Here is a 7,500-nt window from a genome sequence, read left to right on the forward strand (position 1 = left end):
CACAGGACAGCCCCCGTCAGCGAACACCCCTAAACATGTACCCCACTTCACAGAACCACAGTGAACAGAGTGGACAGGACACCAGCATACAGACCGTCTCAGCCACAGCCACAGTATGACATCTCTACTTCATTACAACATCTTGAATATATTACTGTTACTGGCATACTGTATATTACTGTTATATATTACTGTTATATATTACTCTTTTATACAACAGGTGGATCTAATCCTGAATGCTGATTGGTTAGCACCGGCTAAATCTATAATGTTAAAATGCCCATTTATTCTGTTCCATCTGACTGCGCAATCCACTATCTCATCAGCCCAGCCAGGCAATTTATAAACTTGATCTCCACTATAAAAGTCATCTAGACATTATCTCACATTTCTTTAAGACTAACATTTAGTTTTCAACAGCGGAGATTTATATCAAACTTGCTGTCTGTCTCTCTGACATTTACAACATTGTTTCAATATTTAAATTCGATCTCCAGCTGTCGCATAGTAATGAACGTGTCGGGAGTCGGGACGAGACCTGCGGGCAGGCAGCATTTCTCAGCCAGTCGAAATCATGAATCAGATGGCATCATTTTTATGGGACCTAAAACAAAGACATGGAAATGGAAAAAGGGGTAAAACAAAATGAAGTGCAGCTAGTTTACAGTCTTTCCAGCTTGTTGGCTAGCTCCTCTTGAAGTGGTTGTGTTAGCTGTTGTTGTTGGCTAGCTCCTCTTGAAGTGGTTGTGTTAGCTGTTGTTGTTGGCTAGCTCCTCTTGAAGTGGTTGTGTTAGCTGTTGTTGTTGGCTAGCTCCTCTTGAAGTGGTTGTGTTAGCTGTTGTTGTTGGCTAGCTCCTCTTCAAGTGGTTGTGTTAGCTGTTGTTGTTCTTGAAGTGGTTGTGTTAGCTGTGGTTGTTGGCTAGCTCCTCTTGAAGTGGTTGTGTTAGCTGTGGTTGTTGGCTAGCTCCGCTTGAAGTGGTTGTGTTAGCTGTTGTTGTTGGCTAGCTCCTCTTGAAGTGGTTGTGTTAGCTGTTGTTGTTGGCTAGCTCCTCTGGAAGTGGTTGTGTTAGCTGTTGTTGTTGGCTAGCTCCTCTTGAAGTGGTTGTGTTAGCTGTTGTTGTTGGCTAGCTCCTCTGAACAACAGGGTATATTTTCTTTCCTCATTGTTATGGATGTATCCATATGAATGTCACTAGAAAACAGCCTATTCAGCTGCTTTGCTGTAGGACATTGAGACTTGTCCCGAAGCCACTGCTGCATTGTCTTGGCTGTGTGCTTAGGGTCGTTGTCCTGTTGGAAGGTGAACCTTCACCCCAGTCTGAGGTCCTGAGTGTCCTGGAGCAGGTTTTCATCAAGGATCTCTCTATACTTTGCTTCGTTCATCTTTCCCTCGATCCTAACTAGTCTCCCAGTCCCTGCCGCTGAAAAACATCCCCACAGCATGATGCTGCCACCACCATGCTTCACTGTAGCGATGGTGCCAGGTTTCCTCCAGACGTGACACTTGGAATTCAGGCCAAAGAGTACTGGTTTCATCAGACCAGAGGTCTGAGAGTCTTTAGGTGCCTTTTGGAAAACACCAAGTGGACTGTGCTGTGCCTTTTACAGAGGAGTGGCTTCTGTCTGGCCACTCTACCATAAAGGCCAGGGGTGGGGTATTGTGTGTAGATAGACAAGTAATTTTATTCATTTAATCCATATTAGAATAAGGATGTAACGAAATGTGGAAAAAGTCAAGGGGTCTGAATACTTTCCAAATGCACCCTATTACTGTTATATAATACTTTTGTATACACCAGATCGTCTTGGCCATAGTAAGGCGTGTGTGTGTGTGTGTGTGTGTGTGTGTGTGTGTGTGTGTGTGTGTGTGTGTGTGTGTGTGTGTGTGTGTGTGTGTGTGCGTGCGTGTACACTATACCCTTCACAAGGCTGCAGAATCGTACCTAGTGTACACTATACCCTTCACAAGGCTGCAGAATTGTACCTAGTGTACACTATACCCTTCACAAGGCTGCAGAATTGTACCTAGTGTACACTATACCCTTCACAAGGCTGCAGAATTGTACCTAGTGTACACTATACCCTTCACAAGGATGCAGATTTGGACATAGTGTACACTATACCCTTCACAAGGATGCAGAATTAGACCTAGTGTACACTATACCCTTCACAATGATGCAGAATTAGACCTAGTGTACACTATACCCTTCACAAGGATGCAGAATTAGACCTAGTGTACACTATACCCTTCACAAGGATGCAGAATTGTACCTAGTGTACACTATACCCTTCACAAGGATGCAGAATTGTACCTAGTGTACACTATACCCTTCACAAGGCTACAGAATTGGACCTAGTGTACACTATACCCTTCACAAGGCTACAGAATTGGACCTAGTGTACACTATACCCTTCACAAGGCTACAGAATTGGACCTAGTGTACACTATACCCTTCACAAGGCTACAGAATTGGACCTAGTGTACACTATACCCTTCACAAGGCTACAGAATTGGACCTAGTGTACACTATACCCTTCACAAGGCTACAGAATTGACCTAGTGTACACTATACCCTTCACAAGGCTACAGAATTGGACCTAGTGTACACTATACCCTTCACAAGGCTACAGAATTGGACCTAGTGTATACCCTTCACTATACCCTTCACAGGGCTACAGAATTGGACCTAGTGTACACTATACCCTTCACAAGGCTACAGAATTGGACCTAGTGTACACTATACCCTTCACAAGGCTACAGAATTGGACCTAGTGTACACTATACCCTTCACAAGGCTACAGAATTGGACCTAGTGTACACTATACCCTTCACAAGGCTACAGAATTGGACCTAGTGTACACTATACCCTTCACAAGGCTACAGAATTGGACCTAGTGTACACTATACCTGCAGATTTGGACCTTCACAAGGTACACTATACCCTTCACAGGGCTACAGAATTGGACCTAGTGTACACTATACTATTGGACCTACCCTTCACAAGGCTACAGAATTGGACCTAGTGTACACTATACCCTTCACAAGGCTACAGAATTGGACCTAGTGTACACTATACCCTTACAGATTTGGACCTAGTGTACACACCCTTCACACAGGAATTGGACCTAGTGTACACTATACCCTTCACAAGGCTACAGAATTGGACCTAGTGTACACTATACCCTTCACAAGGCTACAGAATTGGACCTAGTGTACACTATACCCTTCACAAGGCACAATTGGCTAGTGTACACTATACCCTTCACAAGGCTACAGAATTGGACCTAGTGTGTACACTATACCCTTCACAAGGCTACAGAATTGGACCTAGTGTACACTATACCCTTCACAGAAGGCTACAGAATTGGACCTAGTGTACACTATACCCTTCAGGCAGGGCTACCCTTCACAACAGAATTGGACCTAGTGTACACTATTCTCCTTCAGAGCACCAGGTTCTCCAGATTGGGCCTAGTGTACACTATAGGGCTACAGAATTGGACCCTCACAAGACCTAGTGTACAGAATTGGACCTATACCCTTCACAAGGCTACAGAATTGGACCTAGTGTACACTATACCCTTCACAAGGCTACAGAATTGGACCTAGTGTACACTATACCCTTCACAAGGGCAGAAGACCTATTGTACACTATACCCTTCACAAGGCTACAGAATTGGACCTAGTGTACACTATACCCTTCACAGGGCTACAGAATTGGACCTAGTGTACACTATTCTCCTCAGAGCACCAGGTTCTCCGAGGCCTTCACAAGGCTACAGAATTGGACCTAGTGTACACTATCCCTTCACAAGGCTACAGATTGGACCAGGTACACTTCTCCGAGGCCTTACCCTTCACAAGGCTACAGAATTGGACCTGGTACACTATACCCTTAGGCTGTGGACCACTATACCCTTCACAAGGCTACAGAATTGGACCTAGTGTGTACACTATTCTCAAGGCTACAGAAGCACCAGGTTCTCCGAGGCCTTCACAGGGCTACAGAATTGGACCTAGTGTACACTATTCTCTACAGAATTCAGAGCACCAGGTTCTAGTGAGGCCTTCACAGGGCTACAGAATTGGACCTAGTGTACACTATTCTCCTCAGAGCACCAGGTTCTCCGAGGCCTTCACAGGGCTACAGAATTGGACCTAGTGTACACTATTCTCCTTCAGAGCACCAGGTTGGACCTAGGCCTTCAGGTGGACCTCAGCAGGTCTCAAGCTGTGTTCTGATTAGTTGTTTCATTAATAGAATTCATCTGATGTTGAAAGCTGTTTTTGGAATGCTTCCGTCTAGACACAAACATCCTGTGGTAGTCATTTGATTTATCATCCCCCTCTCTCTCTCTATCATAAATATGTACCCTTCACAAGGCTATTGCCATTCACCCAGAGTGCAATACAATCCAGTATTAGTTTGCATGGTAATGAGAAATATTTTCTCCCTCAAGCACTGAGAAAAACGCTTAGTTTTTATTTTCTTGTTTGTCTTTTTAAAGTTGTTTCATGCATGTGTTATTAGTCTTTAGCTTGGAAGGAGAGAACTAGGAGAAGAGAAGTGATGAAGGAGAGAACTAGGGAAGAGAAGTGATGAAGGAGAGAACTAGGAGAAGAGAAGGATGAAGGAGAGAACTAGTGAGAAGAGAAGTGATGAAGGAGAGAACTAGGAGAAGAGAAGTGATGAAGGAGAGAACTAGGAGAAGAGAAGTGATGAAGGAGAGAACTAGGAGAAGAGAAGTGATGAAGGAGAGAACTAGGAGAAGAGAAGTGATGAAGGAGAGAACTAGGAGAAGAGAAGTGATGAAGGAGAGAAGGAGAGAACTAGGAGAAGAGAAGTGATGAAGGAGAGAACTAGGAGAAGAGAAGTGATGAAGGAGAGAACTAGGAGAAGAGAAGTGATGAAGGAGAGAACTAGGAGAAGAGAAGTGATGAAGAGAGACTAGGGAGACAGAGAGAGAGGAGGGAGAGAGGCGGAAGAGGGGAGAGGAGAAGAAGAAGAGAAGGAGAGACGCAGAGTGAGAGAGAGACAGAGAGGGGAGAAAGGAGAGAGAGGAGAGGGAGAGAGGGAGAGGGAGAGAAGGAGAGAGGGAGACGTAGTCAGAGGGGATTTGAGAGAGACAGGGATAGGAAGAGAGAGGAGAGAGAGAGGGAGAAGGAGAGAGGGGAGGAGAGGGGAGAAGGAGAGAGGGGAGATGGAGAGAGGGGAGGAGAGGGGAGAAGGAGAAAGGGGAGTAGGAGAGAGGGGAGGAGAGGGGAGAAGGAGAGAGGGGAGAAGGAGTAGCATCACACTTCTCATAATTCTAGTAGAGGAAAGACACAGAGCAGGAAAATGAGTTGTACATCTGGAAAACCGCTCCCTCTCCTTTCCCCCTCATACCCTCATTACCCCTCCCCCGCGTCTGTCTTTTTATTTCTCTCTCCGTCTTACACTTAATCAACCCTCTCCTTTCCCTGTTTCTTTAGTCCGCTTTCCCACTCTGTCTTTCTCTATCCCACTCACCCCCTCTCTCTTTCTCTCGCTCGCTCTATAGTCTGAGTCTATATGTTGAGGCACGAGGCAAGAGAGAGCGAGAGAGACAGAGAGATAGAGAGAGAGAGGTGGGGGGAGTAGAGAGAGAGCGAGAGACAGAGAGAGAGGTGGGGGAGTAGAGAGAGATTACCTCATCTGGCTGGCCTGTTTATAGAGTGACGTCATCCCCCACTCCACTGTCTGCTCTCTGTTAAAGTAGCGAGAGAGAGAGAGAGAGAGACAGAGAGTGAGAGTGAGAGTGAGAGAAAGAGACTGAGACAGAAAGAGAGAGACAGAGAGAGACAGAGAGAGAGAGAGAGAGACTGAGACAGAAAGAGAGAGACTGAGAGAGTGAGACAGAGAGAGAGAGAGAGCGAGAGAGAGACTGACTGAGAGAGACTGAGAGAGTGAGACAGAGAGAGAGAGAGAGAGAGAGAATTCCATCACACCAGCAAGATGTGTGACCTTTTGCCACAAGAAAAGGTCAACCAGTGAAGAATAAACACATTTATACTTTAACCATGTGTACATCATTACAACACTGCATATATACATAATGACATTTATAATGTCTTTATTGTTTTGAAACTTCTGTGAGTGTAATATTTACTGTTCATTTTTACTGTTTATTTCACTTTTGTATATTATCTACCTCACTTGCTTTGGCAATGTTAACACATGTTTCCCAATGCCAATAAAGCCCCTTGAATTGAATTGAGAGAGAGAGACAAACACCTACCTGGAGGTAACAGCATCCCCTCCCCAATATGCCCCCCTAGACACAACCACAATGAAACAGAAATGGGTTACAACTCTGTCAGTATGTCATATCTCCTATAGTAGGTACACCTATAGCTCATCTCTTGGCAGTAGTTCTGTAGACTACTTTATCACTGACCTCAACCCAGAGTCTCTCAGAGCGTTCACAGTCAGGCAACTAACACCCCCAATCAGATCGTCATTGTAAATACGAATGTGTTCTTTAACTGACTTGTCTAGTTAAATAAAGGTTAAATAAACACATACAAATACTTGAACAGAGCAAAACTCAATCATGAGGCATCGAAGCCAAAGGAACTGAGTAATATTAAGAAATGCTTTAGATGGAAGGAAAGTAGTGTGGAAACCTACTCAGGAAACTGTTAGGCAACAACACATTCAATCCCTTTTAGACAACTTCCTGGACGTGAAAGCCTAACGTGTATTTTTGACATTTCAAATCTAATCTAAACATGTCTGATGAAGACAAATATCACCCCCTCCCGAGAGATGCCAATCTCTACAATAACATTGGTTGGGGGGATATAACCCCTTCCAAGAGATGCCAATCTCTACAATAACATTGGTTGGGGGGGTATAACCCCTTCCAAGAGATGCCAATCTCTACAATAACATTGGTTGGGGGGATATAACCCCTTCCAAGAGATGCCAATCTCTACAATAACATTGGTTGGGGGGGTATCACCCCCCCCCCCAAGAGATGCTAATCTCTACAATAACATTGGTTTGGGGGGTATCACCTCCCCCCAAGAGATGCCAATCTCTACAATAACATTGGTTGGGGGGGTATCACCCCCCCAAAGAGATGCTAATCTCTCTCTACCTCCCTCCCTCCCTCCGCCCCTCCCTCCCTCCCTCCCTAGAGTCTCAGTTTTCTCCAGTCATCAGTGTCTGTTTCTCCCTCCCTCCCTCCCTCCCTCCCTCCTTCCCTAAAGTCTCAGTTCTCTCCAGTCATCAGTGTCCATCTCTCTCTCTCTCTCTCTCCCTCCCTCCCTCCCTCCCTCCCTCCCTAGAGTCTCAGTTCTCTCCAGTCATCAGTGTCTGTTTCTCCCTCCCTCCCTCCCTCCCTCCCTCCCTCCCTAGTCTCAGTTCTCTCCAGTCATCAGTGTCTGTTTTCCCTCCCTCCCTCCCCCTCCCCCTCCCTCCCTCCCTAGAGTCTCAGTTCTCTCCAGTCATCAGTGTCCCTCCCTCCCTCCCTCCT

At 45.5% G+C, this 7,500-nt stretch overlaps 1 pseudogene; it reads left to right on the forward strand.

Moving 5' to 3' along the window:
* LOC135568621 (RNA binding protein fox-1 homolog 1-like) overlaps positions 1-7,500 on the forward strand; it is a 49,273-nt pseudogene that overhangs the window by 5,305 nt on the left and 36,468 nt on the right.

Source organism: Oncorhynchus nerka, unplaced genomic scaffold, assembly GCF_034236695.1.
Source record: "Oncorhynchus nerka isolate Pitt River unplaced genomic scaffold, Oner_Uvic_2.0 unplaced_scaffold_1442, whole genome shotgun sequence".
Classification (NCBI taxonomy): Eukaryota; Metazoa; Chordata; class Actinopteri; order Salmoniformes; family Salmonidae; genus Oncorhynchus; species Oncorhynchus nerka.